Below are 23,137 nucleotides of genomic sequence, written 5' to 3'. Positions count from 1 at the left end.
AAGAGTGTTATTTTATAGAATTTTGGGTTGATGAACACTTGGAAAAGTGTTTTTTTCTAGATTCTCTTATTGGTTTACTCAGAACAGCAAAGCCTTGTGTTTTATTTCCAAATCAATATGACACTTTGATAGATGCTGTTCATTTGAGCATAATTTTACTTTAAATAGCAGCCACTCCTTGGGAGGTCTTGGCCCTCAAAGGGAGAAAATGTGATCGGTGTTTGCATAACTATAGCTTGTGTTTGTTTTCTGTTTCAGAGGGGGGGATAGTACAGGTGTATGCCTTTATAGAAATGCTAAAATATTTACTGATTAAATGGCTTTAAAACTTAATCTGTGCAGTCTTTGTCATGAAAAAAAAGTTCCTCGTACTGCTGAAATGGGTTCTGCTTTCTTGCTACTGCTCAGGGATGATCTCTTCTGCCTTCCCAGCTGCACTGTGTTTGAAAAGTGTGAGGCTGGAGCTCCAGAAATGTAGAACTGAACTGGCTCAGGGGATCTCCGTACCAGACCTGTGAAGAGACCAGAGCAGCGCTGGGCTTTCCGCAGACCTCCTTCCCCTGGGTGGGTTGGAAGGCCGAGCAGGGTGTCGCAGGGGATCGTGCTGGTGGCTGGGAGGGGACGGGTGGGTGCCCGGCGTGCAGTGGGCACACGCCCTCTGAGACCTCTCTCTCAGCAGTCTGTGTGAAACAAGACTGAATTTGGCTGTTCTGGAAAAATCAACTTTAATGAAGCTTTAAAAATGAACACTGCTGATTAGCCCTATTGAACATATAGCAAAATATTCAAAAATTCAAAAAATATTTAATGCTAGAGATACATGAAAAACTGCTTCTGGTCACATTTGTGCCGTGCTTTGAATAACTGTCTGCTTGCAGCTGTTCCTCCAAATTGCTAGAAGTTACTGTCTGTGGGCTTGGAGCAGAAGTTTTGCAAATATATAAATATATTTTCTTTGATGGTTTTATGATTCTGATCATTATTTTCACATTGTAGACTTCTGCATTTTTATATGTAACATTCTTGAATAATTTTTAGACAATTATCATGTTCTTCATGTGATTAGGACACATGTATAATTGTGTCATTAGGACAGTTAATTGCAGTGTATAATGAGGTTATATAAATTTCCTTGTGAAGCATAATGAGTAAAATGAGACACATGCTCACAGGCAATTTTGAAGGATCAATGTCTCAGACGATGGCTTTCACGCCATTAAGAAAGGTGGTGGAAATGCATTCAAACTGTTTTGCAAGGTACTTCCAAACCGAGTTTGATCAGAACTGAGAATTGAGTTTTTAAAGAGAAAAAGAAAAGAAAGCCTGAAACTTCAAAACTTTGCATTTTACGATCTGTTTTAAACCTTTATCCATAGGAGAAGACTCAGTAGGTTAATTATATCGGCTAGAAAAAGACAATTACGACAGCAAGGCTTTTGCCACCAGCTGGCATTGATGGTCCCCATATGGTGCGGTGCTGCTATGCCAGGCACTGGCACCGCAGAGGGCAGTTTGCTTTTTGGGTTGGTGGTGCAGGGTTAGGATAACTTTCACAACAGGAAAACCCCTTCTCAACCTGAAGAGCACGAGGCTTGGTTGGCTGCAGGTGTGGCTGCTGGAGCGTGCGAAGTTCCACCTTGTGTCTGGCTTTGGCATTGACAGCATTGCCTGCAACTGGGGCAAAAGTGGGGCTGGATTTGGAAGCAGTAATGGGCAGTTTTCCTAAGCTAATACAGGACTGTGATTAGTGAGTTCAACGGCTCCCAGCAAGTGTGGGCAGGGAGCAGAAACGCTACAATAGTGTTTGAAAAGGATTGTAAGATAAAGTGCTATACAGAAGCCGTCAGACAATGAGATTTTGATGAGGGGTAGTAATCAGCAGTGACCAAAGCAGCAGGAAGGTGAGGGACTGGTGGAGTAAGGTGCAAAGACGTCAGGAAAAGGAGTATTTCCTTAAGTTTATTAGGTACAGCCGTTCCAAAAGGTTAAGTTGAATCCACAGAAATGAGGACTGTGGATGTTTGTGGTAGGCCTGAAAAATAAACCGCTCTGATGAATTCATACACCATTTTTCTTGGTTTGGTGCTTTTATACAGATGATGCATTGTGTAACAGTTAGTAATGCTCAAATACTTTATAATTCTGTCATGCCCAATGAGATAATTTCCCTTTTTTGGAGGGATGCTAACATTTCATTTTTTTTTCCCAAAATCCTCCGCAGAATGGATTTGTGCTGAATTACAGCAGTTTCTGGCTGCACATAAAGTGGCCCAGTATGACGCCCACTTGGAAGCCAGCGGGGGCTCATCAGTCAGCGCAAGGAGAGCGCCTCTGCACAAGGCAAGCTGCAGAAGTGCCTATCGCCTGCAGGTTTTGTTTCTGATCCTCTAATCCAGTTTGCTGTTTCTTCAGAGCCGATGCTCACTGAGGGAAGGGGTGCTGTCCTGGGGAGTGCTGGGCCTCAGCCCCTTTGGGGTGGTGACCCCTTCCCTGCCGCGTGGGGTGAGATGCCTGCGCCTCACTTTGAGAGGCTGGCGTGGCTTCTGGCATCCCCGGCCGGTTCTGTGGGGCGTCGTGAGTATAGCCCCAAGCCTGTCCCAGCTGGTGAGGTGGCTTGTTCTCGGGCTGTGGGGAGGAAATGCTGCCTGTGCTCCTCGTGCTGGGAAATGGCTGCTGCCACCTCTTCAGTCACTGCTCCGCAGTTGAGCGGTTCGGTCTCTGCCTGCTGCTAAACCCAGCCTGAAAACTGCCCTGCGATGAGGCTGTCACGCACCTTTCTGAAGCCTTTCACGTGAGCCGTGTGCCATTCAGGTGTTCCAGTGAAGTGTGAGGGAGGGATTTTGCATTGAGCTTGATAGGATATAGACTCCTTTTTCTCAGCAGCTGAGAACAGCTCTGACTGGTCTATATGGAAATGTTGGTCAAAGTCATTCTCGTTTGAGTGTTTTTCTCTAACTCACTTTTCTAAGCTGAATCAAGGTTTCTTTTTCAGTTAGTCCTTTTGTCACTTAAAATTGCAGCTTGTTATTGTAGTGCCTAACAGCCACTAATAGCGGGACGCGAGTGTGCTTGGCTGCATACAGAGCAGGAGCAGCCCTTTGCTCCAGAGCAAGCCTGTAGTTTCATGGCAGAGATGGGTTTCGGGTAGTGGGAGGAATATAACACATAAGCAAGATGAATAACATGGAGTCAAAATTATCTCACTGTCTTCAAGCACTTAGACTGACAGAATTAAACATACGTATTTAGAAGCTACATAAGTGGGTAAGTGCTGTTCGGAACTGGGCTAAATAGTGCCTCTGCATGCTGCCTCCTTGGATCAACACCTCCAGACGTGGACTCACTGGGTACGTTTAGTTTTTTTTTTTTTTTGCTTCCTTTTAACAGAATGTGTTTGAGAAAGTTAAAATTGTGAACATGCTGGGCAAGCTTTCTTCCCTTGAAAGGCTGCTCTGAATTAATGTATCCAAAGTGCCGAGAGGGTTATAAAATGTGGTGTATGGCTACAGATGATGTCACCCGTGATAAACTTCTGTTCCAGACCTGAAAAGAGCGTTGTGTGCTCATTTAGTCTGTGCTTTGGATTTTGCTGGTGGGAAAGGTTCAAGATTACTCGTCCACAGGATGAGTCTGCAGACTTCGCTCATCCAGCTGGTTCCTTATAAGTGCAGACCACCAAAGTCATCCTGCCTTGTTTGTGTTTAATGAGAACAGCAGAGCAGAAGGAACAGAAAACGTTTTGTCTTGCTCTTAGAAGCCAAAATATGAATGAATTTTCTCCTGCTTTAGGATCAGTGCACAAAGTAGTTACTAAAGACTTCAATGCAATATTAAAGACAAACAGATTTGACAAATTTTTATTTTCCCCATGGAAGCTGTAGTAAATAGAGATAAATTATCTCATCTGTCTTCTGTTTATTAACCAGGACTGTATCAAATTAAGTTCCTCTAGTATTGCTGCGAGATGGAGATATTGCTGCAGCTCTGTTTAATCACTTCTCTGCCACCACAAGCTACCAGGCAGAGGGACTTGAATTTACAAGCCCTGTGTTTGGCCATGTGTGTGTGCATGTGCAGAGGTGCCATTTAAAGGGTACCGCCTTGAAAGGTCTGCTAGAAGCTCTTCTGTTCTCTTGCTTCACATATTCCTCCTTTTCTCTCTCTGTACTTGTCTGTCACCTACACCTTTGATGCAACGTGGTCACTTACAGCCAAGTGATGTTTTCCACACAGAGAACCATTTTCTGAAGCAAAAATGGATTTCTGTCCAAATGAAGCTTTTTAGAGTGGAGGCACAGTTAAGGTTGGAAGGAACCTCCCGAGGCCGTCCGGGGGGGTCCCTGTGCTCGGGGGGCTCTGGCTTGGGGTTACAGCAGGTGGCGTGGGGGCACGTCCAGCACAGCTCTGCACAGCCTGGGGCAACACGAGAAGGGAAGAAATATGTAGGGCATCTTAAAAGTACTCTGAAGTCTCGTGTACTGGTTAACGTAACCCCTTCTTTCCCAGATGTTATTGGATCTAGAATAGCCTGTTTCAGAAAGCATCTTGGAAAGAGCACGTGGAAAGGTACGCTTCCCAAAGGTGTTTAGTCCTTTTTGGCACCTCTGTAATCACTAACTGTTACTCCACAGGGTTGAGCACAGGATTCAAATAATACTTGTGTTATATTAATGTGGTGTATTCATTTGATCAACTTAACTTTTTGATTCTTTGTACAAAAAACCCTTTGTCACTTTTCCCATATTACCTCTTTGAAGCCTGCTATTAGCTTCAAAATACAGATTTTCAGTACTGTAGGCTTTCCATTCATTGTCATTCTTTGTTTGCAAGGGTACCAGGGCAACTTGTGTTTGTTATTGCTTATGAGCAACCTGTTATGTTACAATTTAATGATATTTCAACAGCTCTCAGTACGCTTGTCAAAGCAGTTCTTAGGTACTCGGGAATATCCGGAGTGTGACAACAGTCCTTTTAAACACAGAAGTGCTTTTCTCATATAAAGAAGACAGTAAAAATCTTTTCTTTCATCACATCATGGTCTTAAATATAGAACAAAGCACTTCTTATGGTTGCTCTTATGAAAAGGTAAGTAGAGTCTGTATATGCAGGGGTTTGTCTCCTTTACTGCAGCCGTGGGGGGGGACCTGAATGACACTTTCTCATACATTTCAGAATTGCTTGCAGTCTGCTCTACTGACAATTTTCAAAGATTTAGTCAGCTTTCTTCCCTGTTTTGTGGGTGTGAGTGTGCAAATCCTGCCCGTGGTAACCACTTTGTGGTGCCTCTGAGTATTCAGGCTGTTCTGACTACAGGGTAGAAACTGACTTTGGGTTTTTTGTTTAGCCTTCATTCCCACTTTGACGTACAGGTTAAGTATTCAAGTGTTGATAGGTGACTCTTCAGTGAGTTTTTTTTTCCCCTTATCACTTTGTTCTCATCTTCTTTATAACACTAAACGTAACATACTGGCAGCTTGATGACACTCGTTGCGTTTCCTTTGCTGGAATACCTTTATTTACCTTCCACAAGCCATATGTGTTCAGTAAGTAAACAAGACAACCCTTTCTGAGTCAAGGAATATCACTTTTTTTTTTTGCAGTGTGGGACTCTGATAGCGATCACTGTAGATATTGCTGTGATGATAAAAGTTCATTAGTAAGTGCCCTCTAGAAACAATTAAAACCAAATTCCTTATGGAGCACTTGCCCTCTAAATTAAACTTGGTGTTTAGGGAGAGGTCCCATCCGAGAAGGTGTCATCACCGCAAAGGTGTTGGCTGTATCGCATTAATGTGTTTCTTCTGGAATTCACTGTAAGGCAATTGGCAGAACTACAGTAATAAGTGAGTCTAAATGAGATGGTGCCTGTGGTTTGACAGACCAGGGTGGAGAATACACGCTGCGTTACATGTATATTAATCCCCGGGGTTCCTACAGACTGGAAAGATTCAAGTAGTCCATATTGCAAATAAACATCACACAGCCTGGTCCTTTGTATTTTACAACTTATATTAAACATTGTACATTCAGAATGGAAAATCAGCTCTTCGTTGTTTCTCATGTTTGTGTGCATACTCGTGTGGCCATAAGGATGGTAATTAAGTTTATTATGCTCTGTTCCCAGGGTACATAACAAACACTTATGTTGCAAAAAAGAGGTTTATATCTGCTAATAAGAAAAAACTAAGTACAAGGGGAGCTAAATCCTGGAAGAGATGGCCACAGCATTTCGTAGAATCCCTGTTTCTAGAGGTTTTATTTTTTAGGAGTTGTGGTGGTTTTGTTTTTTTCTTTTTAAGGAGAGGTTATGCTGAGAGTGCCTTCAGTGTAGTTAATTCTTCTTTGTGTCAGTGTGAGGACTGGTGGGATGCTTTAGGCCTATCTTTTTATGATGCTGTGACAATTTTATTCATATAAAACAATAGGAAGTCTTCATGGGAAGTGATTTCAAGTGTATCAGTTTTCTAATACTGCATGATTAATAAGCATCCAGGATACTACTTTTGTATGTGCTATGTCTAAATAAAATATTATTGTGGCGTTGACCCATTTTAAATGGTTCCGTTCAATATTGGTATTGTTGCTGACACTGGATTGGTTTTGCATTTTTTAAGCTACTGAAATGTGATTTAGAAATCCAATAATACTAATGTGCTGAAGAAATACAGCTACATTCACTGAACAGGAGTAACCCAGTAAAAGTATTGCTTTAATTTGAAAGCTGACCTTTTCTGTTATTTACTAGGATAAAAAAAAAAACATGATTCCACATGGAAATAAACCCTTTTTTGCTGGAGAGGATATACAACCTACAGGAATAAAAGATTGAGAGACTTTAATACTTTCACTGTGGTAATCTAACAACATTTTTGATCAAATGACTTAGGATTATATTTCCCAACACACAGGTAAAAGTTACCCCAGCAATCAATACCTGGTATAGCTTTCTCCCAGAAATTTCTCCCAGAAATGTCAAGTGCCTTTGGCCCACCACGTGAACGGTGTCTGACAACATGATCTCCCCTAGTATCTCAATTAGAAGCTGGGACCTTCAGGGCTAAGCCTTATTTTCCTGTTTCTGTGGCAGGTCGGAAGCAAATGAAAAAGTAAAATGAATCCTTTTTGCTGCCATTCTCCATTGTGAAAAAGCTCTGTCAAATTTAGTATAATTTTATAATCATTGGGAGGCATTTTGAAGTCATCCTGTAAAATTTGATGAAAAAAACAAACACTTCCATGAAATTATGCAAAAGGATGCAAAGTACTGCAAAGCAGAGGTTCCTGTTTTCTATTAAACCCAGTATTGAGAATTTCCAAGCTGTCTGTAAAAATACGCTTATTTGATTAAAATGATATAAAATATTTATAAATATTTTATGAAAAATATTAATACTTTCCTTCGAAGCAAAGCTTCTGAAACTTTTCTTAACAACAGGCACATAAGAATTGCTTTTCTTCCAGTCCTCCTACGCTGTATTAATTTTCCCTACTAGTTTTGTTACGTATACGCACGGCGTATTCTCAGTTTCTGTTGAAACATAAGTTCTGAAAAGTTTCTCAGTGACATTGGGGTAAGCTAAGGATATGTTTTAATGTAGTGCTGTATCAAGGCCCAAAGGACTATTTTGGAATAACAGAAGATATTATTTGCAAGTAGTATTTTTAGAACATCTGCTGTCTGACCAAATAGGAGGTCTTGGTGAAGACTGGCCATAATTTCTCCATGGAAAGCAGTAAGCTTCAACTCATCTGTTGTATTGTAAGATCAAGTCTCCAACCCCATCTGCCTGCCCCCTGTAGAAAAAAAACAAGCAAACAAACAAAAAAACTCTTTTTAAAGAGTTGCAGCTTTAGAGGTGAATTGGGAAGAGCGACACCTGACACGGAGCAGGGAGCTGAGCGACTTCTCCAGCGCAGCACGGAGGTAGGACAAGGGAACTGAGGACTGGGTGCATGCCTCAAGGGTCTGCTGTCTTGAGCTGCAGGAAGAGAAAAGAAAACCAGACTTTTTGGTCTCATTTTCAAACTTCTTAAAAGAAGTAGTGGTGGGGAGAAAGGAAACACTCAATAGAATTGGCTTACTTATTTTCAGGAAGGAGTGTATCTCCTGACAAGACTTTTCCTCGTCTGTTCAGTTAGTTATCTATTCAGTTTCTGCAAAAGCAGTTTCAAGGACACTAAATTATGTCTGTCACTGATTCTGGAAATATCTGATTAGCTAAATCAAGACAGGCCAAACGCTGGCATGTACCCTTTGCTGAAAATTCAATTACCTATGGTCCCTCAAGCACAGCTGCCGATGTAGCTTGAGTCTATAGGCATCTTGAGAACAATGTTTTATGTTCATATTCCTCCAGATACGCTGTATTGCTGTGTACCTGCTCACAGGTCTGGAGACAGTATCCTATTGGGTTTGGAGTTCTTAAATTTTTCATTGGTTATGTAGTAGTGATGCTTTAGTAGAAGGGCATAAAGTAAGAATCAATTCTGCAGAAAGCCATGAACAAACCTGTAGAGCCTTTTTTTTTGTCATTAAGGCTACTGAAACTTATTTAATAAAGCATTTGTTTCCAGACTTATTTTTTTTAAAATAAGAGCAGCTCTCTGAAGTGTTTCAAATTCTAAACCTCCCTTCTCTCCCACCCCTGAAAACAAAGAAATGAAATGCTGTAAACTGGTCAAGGCCAGAAAATGTGCCATTGCCAGCAAGTCATTGAAGTACCCCTCCAGCACACCCGATCATTTCCTAAGCCATTCATCTACTTTCACTTAGTCATGCTGCATCTGTGAGGTGGGTTTAAATGCAAAAATCAATAGAAAACAAACCCTTAGTTGGCTGGTCTTTGTGGCTGTTTTTATTTTGGTAAGGAGAAACGTGTTAATTCGATATAAATACATATACTAATCAAATGTTTATTTCCTAATCTTTTGTATCACCTACTCCATTAGGTCCTGCTATCATTAACTAATTAGCAATTAACAGCAAATTGTTTCCATGAAATACTATAGGCTATTTTACCATGACTTTTCCTCTCTGTCGTTTATTATCTCTTGCCAAGGCAATGAACAACTTAGGTTAGTGGTTTTGCTTTTTTTTTTAAAGTCATTTGTAAGACTAAAACAAAACGTCTGATCCATCCTCTGGGGATATCAGAGCTGACGATATCTGCTTGCCCATGAATATATACAATGCATACCTATGGTGTAGAGAGAAGATATTTGCTTTATTTGACTGCAGTGTGAATACATAATGCATTTTTTTCCATATATTAATGTGTTTCTGGTTTGATGTCATTTAACGCACTGCTAATATGTCTGGATAGAAATAGCACCTTTTGTTCTTTCTGCCCTCCCTTTATCAGTATGTTAAATTGTTTGACTGTGTGATCTGTCATGAACAGAACTGCAGTACAGAATCACCTACATTAACGTGTTGAGGAATCAATACAGCAGTGACCTTTAGTGGAGCTGGCATTTAGCAGGGTGGATCAGCTGCACACACAGTACATGACTGCTCGCTTACTTGCTAGATATCTCTCCCCAGAGTCCTGCTACGTGATTTCCCTCCCTTTGATGTCTTGCTCTAATTTTTATCAAGAGTTTTTTTGCTTGTTTTGACATGATTGGCGGGAGGAAGACTAAGTCTGTCTTTTGACCTAACAAACCCTGCAAAGTGGACCATACAGATGCAGTAAAGTGATCTAGGGTTAGATTTTTAAAACTCAAGAATGTGAAAGAAATCAGGCTTCCTGTGTAAGATTTGCCCTGTGCTGCCACCTTCTCGCACATTCTCTGTGCATGCCTACTCACGGTTGTTTTCAATTACTCCATTATCTGGTCTCCTCCCTCCCCCTTATATTTTTGACTGGTGTAAAATCTGGAAGCAGCAAACATCCTTTGGTGTCATATACTCTTGTTCTCAGCTGGCTGTTGGAAACTTTCCTTTTCATCTATCTCCATTTCACATCTGAAAATAGAGTTAAATGTGAAATTTTGACATGTTTGACTCATACAGGTTGGAGGATAAGCTGCCCTCTAGTAGCAGGGATCATGGCTGTATTTTCTTAAGCTGTAACAGAAAAGTGCCAATGAGAAACATTGGTGTGGGTTAACTCCACAGCTGAAACCAAGTTAAGAGCCCAGACTGCAGTGCTGATCATTTGAATCGTTTCCTGCTGTGAGGAGAGACTCTGAGTGACCTCCCGAATTAAGGAACTGCTCCTGGTTTGTATGCTCCAAACAGCTCTAGCACAGGAGAAAATACCCCTCGTGGTGCCCAGCTCATGTCTTGGAGGTGGGTGAAACTTCAGTGCCATCTCTCCCGGTGACTGTGCAGTGCTTTGTTGGGGGTACCTTTGTGGCAGGCGGGTCAGTTATGTTCTGCACTCACCCCATAAAATACGGGGGTGTCTTTGTTCGGCCTGGGGCACAAAGGCAGTCAGAGGAAAGAAGGTAAGTGCCAAACAGCCTGAAGAGATTGCCAGCTTGCCCTCTGGGGAGTCTAGAGAGGGTGCACTGGGTCACAGTAGATGTGCTTTGGCAAATACTATGGAGTAACTGTCTTTTTTTTAAAACAAACAAACAAAAAAAAAACCACAAAAAATGAAAAGAAACAACAAGAAATCCCTGTTTCAGAGCAAGGCAGCACTAATCAAATAGTCGTATTGATGCATTTCCATACTTTCCACTGCCAATGAAATAATCAGAGTTCATTTAATTACTGTTGTGTCATTAGGTATCGTGGATGAGCTTCTATGTGTAACAAAAATAATATTACTAGTATTTTTTTAAGAGTTTGGCCTATTTCGTTGTAAAATTTGATATACACAATTTTGAAGTTAAGGATGCTTTACTCTTTTAGCTAAGTAAACTAACAGCTGACTTAACTGGGAGTTTCTAATGCGCAGCCTCACACGTGAAGTACTGTCTGCTCCTCGTTCTTACCTTGCCCTTTTCTTGCTTTCTGTGGCCATTCCTCTCCCACCAGAAGCAACACACAGCCACCCTTCCTTTGGTTAGGAGTTGCTTCGTCTCAGTCTTCTGCTCTGTAAGAACTTGTACCTGACACGTCCCTTCTGCTTGTAATGAGCTTTCACTCAAGGCGCTGATCAATAGCAGAAACCAGCAGGTCTGTCGCTGTTGCTTGTTTTCTCTATCTTGAATCTGCCAAGATAGATTAGACTATTGCCAAGGTCACTCAATATGTTGCAAGTGAATGAAAAGATATCTAGTTGACTTTTTAGGACAGGACTGCAGAAAGGCAAGACTGGAGCTAAACTGAGCGTACAATGACAGATGAAATCTGCATCAAGGTCACAGAAGATATTTTTAAGGAAACCTTTGACATATGTGAGCAAGATGCACGTCCCCCATCAGAGGAGACGTTATTATACTGCTGCTAAGGTGAATTATCTTGGCAGTATCATATGGAAAGGAACACACAAGAAGTTGAGGAATTGCAATCAGAGAAACTCAGGTGAGGCTCTCATGAAATCAATAGGATATTTACATGTTTTTCTGGGTGTTGAGACTCAGCTGTTTGAAGTCACAGGAATAGGAGTAGCCTTGTGCTATTCACTCTGCCCCAGAGGCAAAGGGTCCTCATGCCAATGCAGCTGGAGGCAGCAGTGATAATGTGAGCAGTCTGTGCTAGCACAATGCCGGTTTAAGTGTCTGATGTGCTCCAGAAGCCTCTTGTGTACTGGGGCTCTTGTACAGCTGAGATGTGTAACTTCTGTGATCAACGAGAAAAGAAGAAAATAGGCAGCATGAGTCATTTAAAGAAAAAGGCTGTTGGATTAAGCGATGACTAAAATCACAGAGAAGCAAGGTTTATAGTAACTAGTAATATATTTTATTAGGCTGCTATAATGGGGATGGGTGTCATTGTGGCCTGTAAGTCTGAAAGCTTGTCTGTTTTTTTTCCAGTTCCATCAACTGGTCTAATAAAATACACTATCTGTTTAAATCTTCTAGCCTCAGATGGTCTGTCACAAAACAGCTAATAAAATTACAGATATCTTCCTAATATAGTTGCTTCACTTAATGGATTGTCTTGGTCATGTTGCACGGACGTGAAGAACCCCCTCAGAATAATGCTTGTCCTTAGACTGCAGGACAAGTTAACATCTGTTAACATCTATGGATGTTAACAAGTCTTCCACTAGAAAAATCTGAGAGTCGTAGGGTTAGCCAGTCTAACAAATAGACGTGAGACTTGCTTCCATAGAAACCGTAAAGAAATCTCCACTTGCTCTTTGCTCCTAGATTTGGATTTCAGACTCTCTGAGAGTTTTAAGCTATTTGATCTAGGACTTGAACTTCAGTTTCCCTGCACTGAGATGAAGTGGAGCTGGGTACATGATTTAAGTATAAAAGCAAAGTTATTGGATTAATTGTTTTGTTTAATGTCAGTTGGGTTATTCATGCAGTCTTGAGTAGAAGCACGTGCCTGATTGCTGCCTTGGCCTGGAACTGAAGCGGTTGGGAATACAGTAACAGAAGTAACCGGAGTGTAACAGATCCTTTGGGAGGCATGAAGAAGGTAGCAGGGCACTTCTGATTTCCTCTGCTTCCTCATGTCCATGAGGACACCCTTGCAGGGCTTAGGCCAGAGTATCAGTGATGTTAGTGGATGAAGGAAGTTGTGGTAATTAGTTGAATTGTAAAAGAGAATCTCATAATTATCCATAAGAGAAACCCCAACGGACAATTATAAACTGCCAAAACTTTCAGCCTGCTGCAGTTGTTCTGTGTTTGACCTGAAGTCTTCAAAGGCCTGCAGACTTGAAACCCATTTGAGTAGTCTGAGTGCATAGTGACTGAACAGCTAGCTAAAAAAAGGCAAATAGAAGTCTGCAGCTTTGACTGTACTTATCCTACGGTTTTATCTCTTCCTAATTGAATTTTAAATATGCTGATCATGAGTCATTGAATGAGGACAGACTGAAGCACCAGATGAAAATGCAACAGCAGCGCTGAACTTGCCTTCTGGCTTTGAAACGTGCAGCGTTGCTCTTACTGAAGCTTATCGAGCCAGTGGCTTCAATTTGCACGAGCACCAAGGTTTGGGGCATCATAAGCTCAGCCGTCAGAGCCGTCCAACAGCGGGCACCAAGCATGTCCTTGAGTTAGAGAAACTGTGTTGCTGAGAGAGTTCAAGGCAGACTGAGGGTTTCTCAGTAATGTGAGTTCTTGCCTTGCTGTCTGTTCCTCTTTCCCTGCTTTGCCTTAAGGCCCTAGCGAGTTAGATTTTCAATTTCAGGCAGTTTGGCACAGAGTAAGACAACCGCGAGGAAGTTGCTGGCATGTTCATCCTGCTCACAGTTGAGGGTGGAAAGTCTTTCTCCTCTTGAATCTGAGAGGCTGGATTTGGTACAGCAGCATCTCATGTGTCTGCCAGAAGGATCTGCACCTGAAATCAGTTCAGTAATTTGAAGAAAATCTTGTCTGTTTGCAAACCGAGGTAGCAGCCACCTAGGGATGCGAAGTACAACTTCAAGCACTTGTTTTGGTCTTCTACAATACGGTGTTCTTTCAGTTTGGGGATCTTTCCTTATCTGTTTTTCTCCTTGTTAGGGTCCGTGCCTGGTTTCCAGTGGGAATTATGGTGATAGCATGCAGAACTGGGAGGCAAAGGCCTGATTTAGCTCATCTGATTTATCTGTAGAAAATGGAGGTGGGAGAAAGCTGGCAGCTCCAAGCAAGGTGGTAAAAGAAAGGCAGAACAGGATTGATTCCCAGATTTGGGAGGACTTGACTTGTACCAGATACAGCGTTCTTGTCTGCAAATAACAGATCAGTCTGTGAAAACTGTGCTATGCTACTGCTCAGCCCTGTATTGTGGGAATCAAAGGTGAGTCTGTGCCATGCAGGGGCCCATGGTCGGGCTGCGGTACAGCACCTTCACTCTGGCTGCGGCAGTGTCTCCAGCTCAGTCCTCTGCTTCACCTTGCAGACCTGCCAGGCCTTCATAATCCCTGGGCAGGGGTGTGAGGAAGTTCACATACAGTGCAAAAGTTTATTTTGAGGAGGGAATATATCCCACTCTTTTTTTTTTAAATATTGAATTACTCTGGGCACATGATGTGCTTTAAGTACGGTAAGATTGCCAATAAACAGCAATAATTAACTGATGTGAGGTGTTTTTTTCAGGGGTGTGGGTTTCTAGGCCACATTCTGGGGAAGGAAGGCAGTGCCTGAGATAGCGCTGGCGTGTCAGCAGCAGCGTCTTGTTACAGCCTTCCCAAAGTGCCCAGGCAATCTTCACTGATGGGATATTGATCTTGGTCTTGTCTGTTGCAATGGATTCTGGAATGAATCGCTATAAAACAAGCGTGTGCTTAGTTTTATAGGATATTTTTCTACCCCTGAATTTCTTTTTACATGTTTTTATTTCAGCGTCTCTTTGAAAACATACTATTTTCTTCTAAAGAGCTTTGCTTGTTTATGGAACTATTGAGAGATTTAGACATAACAGTCAGTAATCAAATGGCAATACAAATGAAAGCTGAGATTGGAGGCAAATTGTGAGAACTGGAACCTGTTGCAGACTTCTAATAGCTAATTGTTGAACTATTCATTTCACTAAAGCCAAAACAAAATTGTTGGAATAATCAAGAATTTGCTTTGTTTGTGGCACGCTTTCTGTTTCTCTTGTTGATGCAATTACTTTAAACTGAAGCACTCAAAACTCCAGAAGGATTTGGATGTCTTCCCTTCTCTTTGGAAAGGGTAACAAAAATCTTCAGCTTGTAGAAAATGTTGTAGCTCAGTTGGCTTTATTAGTGTGATGAAATGTGATGCAAACAAATAATTCAGTTTCCTGGAGTTTGCAAAAAGTGACTCCTGGCCCATGCTTTTTCCTTCCTATCAACATCTGCACCTGTCTACATGCAGCCTGGGAATTTAGGCCCATGGCATTAGTGTGAAATAAAGCGTTTTGCTCCTTTTCTTTTTCTTCCTGCTCTGACACTCGTGCCCACTGACCTGTTTTACTGAGGCTGTTACTTCCAGCCTTTCTGAACAGCAAAGGAAGCCTCTGTCAGCAGCGGGGGCATGCAGAGCCTCCGTTGGTGTGGAGAAGGGCACTCCACCTCTGACCTCCCTCATCTGGACTTATTTGAGTTATTCTCGGCTCTGCCTCACTGCACAGCGATTGTCATTATTCCTGTGGGAACAAGAAACACCTTCCTGAGCTGAGGGTGCAAATCCTGACTGCGAGGAGGAAGAGGGAGAAGAGTCAACACTTCCCACCCAAAGGCAGTGTGCGCTCCGGTGTGCCCGCAGCCTCCCCTCCCTAGCAGGTTGCTTTGATAACTGGCAGCAAAAACACTTTCCTTGGCTGAACTGGTACAAACAGGTACTCTTGCAACATGAAAGACTATTTTCCCTTTCTTAAGGGAGATTTAGACATAATACAATGGTTAGAAGCTAATAGCTGGGTCGTAATATTTATCCGTGTATTCTGCAGCATGTGTTTAATTGCTCATGGTATCTGCCTCCTATTCTTCTAAGAAGCACGGCGTGGCTTAGTGGCTTCCGTGCTAGGAACAAGGAACACTTGCACCTTCTGCCGGAGAGGAATGGAGCTGCTTCAGCACCCGGTCTGTGGAAGGATGCTCACGGGTACCCCCGGGCATCCCGCCCTGCCTCTCCCGCTGGCTGCTGTGGGTGCAGCCGAGGCCACCCCTGAGCTGTCCTGCAGGGCTGTCCCCTGTGAGCAGGGCCTGAGGAGCAAGCTCCTGGCTTGTTCACTTGTTCCTGGCTTGTCCGTACGCACAATTCCTGCTTCTACAGGCTGCTTTTCCTGGGGAATTGCAGCTGGAGCTCATGGTTGCTTAAATGTGTTCATTTTTGTTCGGGCAGGCAGTGTCGTTGTCTCCTCTGTACGCACATATGTGATAGAGATGTGCAAAACAATGCAGTGCCAGCAACCCTGCCAAGCTCTTAAGAAACCCGAAAACTGAGCAATCTCTCCCTTTACGCCTCGGTATAAAACAATGTCACATAAAAGAGGAAAGGATATTTTATAAGAATATAAAAGTTTCCAGTAATGTTAGATGCATGTATTCTCATTGGGTTTCACAGTGTTATGATAATAGTCATCACTTTACTCAGCGCATTTTCTTGTAGCGAGAAGAAATTGTAACACTGAATCCTCCGACTTTAGACATTAGGTACAGTAAGACTGCAAACTAACAGCAGCTGCAACGGGAAGATGGACGTGTTTGTAAGCATTCGGGGAAGGCTGCGAAGTGTGCTGATTTCCTCCTCCTGAAAGATGGATCTTTGCTTCGCTGGTGCCTGGGGCTGTCTTCCATTGTGAAAGCTGTGTCCTCATTAATGAGTTAGCATTTTCTTGAAATGGAAAGTGGATAATAGTTTTAGTCAGAACAAAATGGAAGTGACGGGAGAATGAGATTATATAAAGTTAAACACACGTGTGTGCGTGTTAAATTTGGAAGTGTCTCAGTTTCTTGTTTTCATGGCGTATGAAAATTGTAAATTGAGGAAAATCACAAAATGTGGAGCTGTGTCAAATATCACGGATTTAGTGTGAAACAGTTTTTTTGGTAGAAAGGAACAATTTGAGGATATGTATTTTTCAAAGCTGGTTGCTTGGGAGAACAGAGTAGAGTACAAAGCTGAAGCAATTATAAATTGTATCCTTTGGAAGTATATACCTATTTCCTAACAAATCTAGCATCTTTCCATTATCACAGACATTCATTAACCAACATACTTTTTGTGGGATTGTGGGAAGTTTTAAAAAAAAAATACAACAGCTGTTTTATTTGTTTTCTCCTTTCTGAAGGTGCGATTTGTTGAGTGTTTGTTTCTGATGCTTGTTGCTGCTGCAGGTGACAAAAGCTCATTATGGAGGAGAGGCAGCGGGTTCATTCGGTGGGTGGGGACGGGAGGACGTGGGATCTGAGCTGTGTGTTGGAAGCGTGGCCTGTGTGTACTGCACAGTTAGCTCAGATCAGTGCATTTCGGTAGCAACAGTCTACAGATTGAGTGCTGAGGATTAAAAAAAAAAAAATGTAGCTAAGAAGAATAAACATATGGGGTCCCGCTGGAAAATTTTTAGGATCTATAAACTGTTGAGATTTTAAAACTTTATTATGTTTGTTTACCAGAAACATGCCTTCTGCCAGATATAATATTATGAAAGAATGTTTTTCTCTGAAGTTGTCGTAAACCACGGTGTCTGCTATGATGTCTGTAGCACAGAATCGCATGTGTGGCTTTGGGGCACGCAGTGCGTGCACACCCTGGTGCCAGGCAGATCCTGGCATCCTCCTGAGGTTCATTGCTCCTTGTTCATTGCTGGGATGCCCAGGATGGCTCTCAGTGATGCAGGATTTCTGCCAGGAGTGGGAATCAGGTAGGCTGTGAGGCAATGCTGTGCAAGACTTCTTCAACCCAACTGTAAGAATCAGTCTTCAGCTCTGGGTTCTTCATGTTGGTGTGTTGGGCTCCTGGAAAATGCTGTGACTTGGGGGACTTTGCATTAAATCCTGCTTCCATAAGGTCAAGAGCACGGTAGCTCAATCAGTATGGGTAGAGTTTCAAGATTTATTAGGCTATCCCTCAGCTGGCATTCTCCCAAAGGCCGCCCGTGGGGATATGCATACCTTCTACACCTTGTCGAGGCTGCAGTGCACAGGGAGAAATTGCTTCTTCCTGAGTTCATCCAAGCCCCGTTCTTTCACTGGTATGTGGAGGCTGATGCATCTGGAATACTTGGTGGTTGCCAGAAAATTGGGATTTCTGCCACAGAAATTTAACAGAATTTATAGAAAACAAATGTAGAAGTTGAGTTCTGATTCGTGGTCCATATTCCCAGGTGGCATAGCTTCATCTCCATCAGTGAGGCAGAGCTTAGCTGAAATCCAGCTCCCAGCATTTTTTAATAAGAGTGGGAACTTGTGGTTATTTCCCAACTGGAGGGATGCCTTTTGATTGGAAAAGGAATAAAAAACAAAAAAACAAACTGTGTGCACTTAATTTCAAAATACGTTGATCAATTTTCTGAATTCCAGCTGACTATATCTGCCTCCTCCATAGACTGAGATGACTGTAATTCCTTAAAATTGCAGGTCTTGGAAACTCATATCATTGAGGAGATTTACTAAATTAGGAAAAGGAAAAACTAATGGGATGTCCCTTTAGATGAAGCAGAAGCAAACGAAGCTAGCAAAGTGGTTGGTAAAGTTCTTGTATAATGGGCAGTAAAAGGCTGTCCTTACTTTGCATACTCCACTTGAAGAATAATAGGCTTTTTTAGCTCAATACATTGTTTTCCTGTTGGTATGTTTATGTTGTACAAGCTTGCAGGCTGTAGCTGACAAGCATCAATATTGTTGCCATCATCATCATTACCTTCTGCAGCAGCTGAGACCTGGCCATCTCAGGGGTGTCATTGCCTGCTTGGCGTCTTATTTCTCTTGCCTGCAATAAGCCTCCCATTGGGCGCCATCCATAATGCTCAAAGACATCAAAATGGTCTCCTGCTGCCCTAGGGACTTCTTTTATGTCTCTGGCATACAGAATGCATGTACTGTTTGGAAGAGGGTGGCATAGAAAAATGATAATTTATTAACCCTACAAACCAAATTTATAGCATAGGTTATGTCTGACAGTCCCAAGCATGAAAAGCAACAGATGATCTAAGGTATCAGAGCTGGAAGAGCTGGTAGTATTTTTACATATTTAGTAGCTTTAGAGCTTTGCTCAGAAAGTAATGTACATTTTTGTGACCAGTACAGTCATGGTAGGTCAAATATAATGCCAGGGGGCATCCATTTATATTAGAACGCTTCTTTTCTTTTCTAAGCAGGTTCCTCTGTTCACGCTGCTGGCAGCAAAGCAGAGTTTTGGAAGCTGCTACATCAAAACTTCCAATTAACCCATTCACCACAAGCAAGCGGTACAGTTGTACTCAAAAGTCCTGACGAGACAGCTCGCGAAGCGTTCCTGTGGTGGGGCTGCACCGTGCTGGCGTGACCACAACCACCACGCAGCACCGCGCTGCGTGGCCGGGCGTCCAGCACAGGGCACCAAGCTGCACGTCGTCAATCGCTGCCCTGGCTGCCTGATCAAACCCAGCGCTGTGCAGCAGAAACATCCCCAGAAGTGGTGTTGACAGAAGGATTTCTGTGTGCTTCACAGTGCTGTGGGCGTGTTGTGTACCTGCTGGTAAAACTCAGATTGTGTCCGGTGGCATTGTCTTTGCCCAAACCTTTTGCAACCCTTTAGACAGCAGCTACAGCTCCCATAGGAAGAAAAAACCTGCCAGAATGAATTTCGGCTGTAATATTCAAGAAGGCTTAATATGGGAGCTATACAAATCTGAGGGAATGCTGGTGAGAGTTTGATTTCTAATTTAATTTCATTTGATAGTGCATGAAACAAATCATATCGTTGCTATGTACAGAATTAAAAAGCATAGCGGGGGATAACTTCGTAGCTACTATCTGTGAAGTTAAACAGCATCCAGCAAGTGTTTTACAAAGTTGAGTTTTGTTTCTATTAGGATGGAAGAGAGGAAAGATAATCTGGAGGAAGGGGAAAATGTAAGGTTTCTTGGGGAAAAAATTAAAAAAAAAAAAGCCGAGTTGTCAGTTTGTATTGACAAAACTTCAGAGCATCAGCTAATGGGAATTTATGAGCTGTAACAGGTTTGTAGGGGATATTGTACCAAACAGGCTGTGTGTGTTTACAGCGGTGATAACTCTTGGCTGGTAGACAAACCAGGAGGTTCGTATACGTGTCTGTCTGTTACTGCATGTAAATAAATAAATAACTAAAAGTAAATTAAGATTTGATGGTATTGGAAGAGCCAGAAAAGGCAAAAGATGAATGGCTGTGACCAAGTTTGTATCTCCAGCCGAGGCAGCACACTGGAACTGGTGATGAGACCTCGGCACTGCCTACAGAGGGGTACGTCTGAAAGTCAGTTAAAGCATCTGGGGCACATACGGAGCAGGGGCAGATTGTTCCTGCGGTGCTGGGTTTTGCTGGTGGGTAGGGCTGGAGCAGCCCATCGGGGTGCGGGTGCCCCCCTGGCAGCCCCCCCGGCACGCTGTCCTCTCACCTGCGCAGCCCCGTGCCCTGCTGCGGGCTGGCTGCAGGAAACCAGAAAAATCGGGGCTCTTGGGGCCGAGCTGCAAACCCCCGGCTTCCATGTAAGCCGAGCCTGAATATTAGCCTGTCAGAAACCACGTAAGAAAAACTGACCTCATTTGCAGGTAGCTGAAAAGAAATTTCGTCTCAGACTCACGATGTTATGAACACTCGTTCACAGAAGCCATCAAAAATGTCACAGGCATATGCATAGGAAAAATATTTTTTTCGCTCTCTTGTTTCCTTTGATGTTGTGCTGGTTTAATATGAGGTGAACTTGGAGTTAGGAGAGTTGTTTGGACAGAAGGGGAGAGGATGGCCAAGTAGAGATCTATAGGGTAAATTCCTCTGTACTTCCCATATGTGTGTTACTTAATCACTGCTCTTTTTTTTTTTAGGTAACTTGTGGGTTATGTGTTGTAAATAGCAGCTGCGAGATCTGAAAATCGAGAATACAACTTGGTAGGACTTTGATGTGATATGTGAAACACAAAGATTAGCAGAATCAAATACGATATTTGCCATTAAAATATTGTTGCTAAATAGCTTAAGATATGAACTGATGCTTAATTATGGAGAAAAAAGGGTTTACAATTTTTTGAATGGAAATGGGGAAATTGAGTTTTTTTGACTTACAGGGAGCAAGCTAATTTAAAACGGAAGAGTGAAATTGGGTTTCTGTGAGTTAAGTATAAATTAATCTAGCTTCTGTAAATAAGCTAGTGTTGAAAGAGATTAAAAAAAATCCTTTGATAACAAATGTTTCTGAAGCCAACATCAAGTACTTTAAAATACTGAAAATCTTTTGTGATCAGCAGTATAACCTCCAGGCACTGATCATGTTCGGGATTTGTAGGATTGATCCTAAAATGGCATAGAAAACAACAACAAAACCAAAAGATTATGAATTAGACATTGTAAGATGTCAGAACAAAATATTGCAGCCTTGTATCTTGGTCTCGTGCCACTGTTAGTTAAAAGTGTGTAGCCGCTGTTAATGGCAGTATCGCCCTCATCCCGCAACTCTCTTTGCCTATAAGGACAGAGAAGCAGACTAGACAAATGTGTTCCGATGCGTATAACCCTCGTATGGTAGAATTAGTCAGTTCTGAATCATCTGAATAGCAGACAATATATTTCTAAATGTAGAAGTGGCAGCTGAAGACAGCACCAGGGTCTCTTCCAGCTCAAACAGCAGCATGAGTCTATGCATCTGCGTAAACATCCTCTGAAATAACGTGGTGCTTGGGAGAGGAAAGTAAGTCTTAACGTATTTCCTCTGTAGTCCCTTTTTTGTGCTTAATGTGCAGTTGTGCATAATCTTCTGCCTCATCACATTCTAATGGTTGACTTTATCATATAAAGAAATCAGAGACTTGCTCTTCCAATATGCCACGTCTCAGCTCAGCTTTGTCGTGTTTGCCTGTTTGAGCTACCCTGGGGAAATGAGTGTTCTTTCAGTCCTTGAACAAATAGATCGCTACAAAGGTGTGTCAGTAGATTTGCTTTGTTTGTGCTGGTGCACTTGACACTAGTTAGGAAGTCAGCTTTCTCTTAGTAAATATCTGTTTACTTCTGCCTCCATGAATGCAATACTAGGCAGACTTGCAGGAAAAGGTGGTGTCTTTTACTGGGCGGAACCACAGTGTTGGAAAACAGAAGCACTTTCAGGCTTACCTCTGACAGGACTGTAAGCCTTCAAGCTTGTCGTTTTTCTCCAACCGCCTCGACAGTTTTAATATTAGATATCATCTTTTATCTCTCCCTCCAGGCCCTTCTTCTTTTTTAGGTTGTTTCAGATGCAGTAGGCTGGGTATTGCTTTTTATGTGCATGCATGAGAAGGAACCCAAACTTGTGAAGGGGTACCGGGGCTCTGGACGCACACTTCTGGCAGTCGAATGAATTTCATGCCATGAATTGCTGCAGCTGCGGCGGCGCTGCCTCGGCCGAAACCTCTCGGACCTCAGAGAAGCGTTGTTGTTATTACGTGCCTTGAGACGCCGCAGGGCTCCTCTTGCACTGCGCTAGGAAATGGAGGTACGGCCACATCGGGCAGTCGGATACAGGCTCTGGCCTACATGGAGATTGGGAAAAATGTGAGCCGTGCTGCCATGAACAAGCAATGCTGCCTGTCTTCCGTCATGGGCAGTAAGCCTTGCTTCTCAGCAGCTGCGGTGATGGGGCCGTGCAGTTTCAGGACCTGCACTGGCCTGTCCAGAGAATTTGGAGTAGAGCCAGAGTGAGCCCCTCGCTTACAGACCTGCCCATTTCCCTTGATATAGTATCTTCTTCTTCTGTAGCTCACAGACTGACTCCGGTGTCATGAGATAAAATTTTCCTTTATTTATATCTCAGCTGTATGATCCAGGGAGTCTGCTGGTCTAATAATAAACGTCTGTCACATAATTCAAAGTAAATAAATCCCATGATAGTTAATCATATGTTGGGCACAAATCACTTACAATTTCAAACACAATGTTCCTTTATATTTAAAAAAAAAAATAAAAATTTAACGATGGGGAAATTTGAAACCAGAGTATCTGAGCTGAGTGTCAGGTTTAATTTTCACTTACTAAAAATATTAGTTAAGATGATATTTATTTAAGAAATTTGACATTAAGAATTTATTCATAGCAAATGCAAGTACCTTTGAAACCTTTGTTTTCAGCTGAAACAACACGCTTTGTGGGATTATTAAATGTTACTCTGTGAGCTTTGAATTTCAAATGAGCTGGGTTCAAAAGCCTCTGGATTGATCGAAGAGTAGATGGAAGAAATCGGCTCCAGACCTGCTGTCTGACCTTGAACAAGTTGTGTCAGTGCTTAACACTTCAGCTTGCACCTTGATCCGTGGGTAGGGATAATTACTTACCTTGCTTTGTAAAAATGGAAGCAGAATTCATTTTTATTCTTTGCAGCACAACTTCCAAATACTTCTGTTGTGATCAGAAGTAGTATATAGGACTACGTTTGCAGTTAGTATTGTAGGTTGAAAACTGGGGGTCT

General features: G+C 42.4%; 1 long non-coding RNA gene across 5 annotated transcripts in view; it reads left to right on the top strand.

Moving 5' to 3' along the window:
- Nucleotides 1-23,137, top strand: part of LOC310880132 — a 155,134-nt gene that overhangs the window by 31,368 nt on the left and 100,629 nt on the right. The window contains exon 4 of one of the 5 annotated variants that reach the window (XR_014571472.1): nucleotides 18,845-19,370. The exons of the other annotated variants lie outside the window; for them this stretch is intronic. This is a non-coding gene — a long non-coding RNA (uncharacterized lncRNA). The remainder of the gene's footprint in view (nucleotides 1-18,844; nucleotides 19,371-23,137) is intronic. 5 annotated transcript variants of the gene reach the window in all.

Source organism: Anser anser (genome assembly GCF_964211835.1).
Source record: "Anser anser genome assembly, chromosome: 12".
NCBI classification, from domain to species: domain Eukaryota; kingdom Metazoa; phylum Chordata; class Aves; order Anseriformes; family Anatidae; genus Anser; species Anser anser.
The sequence above is the reverse complement of the archived record's forward strand: the minus strand, read 5'-3'. Positions and strand labels throughout refer to the sequence as shown.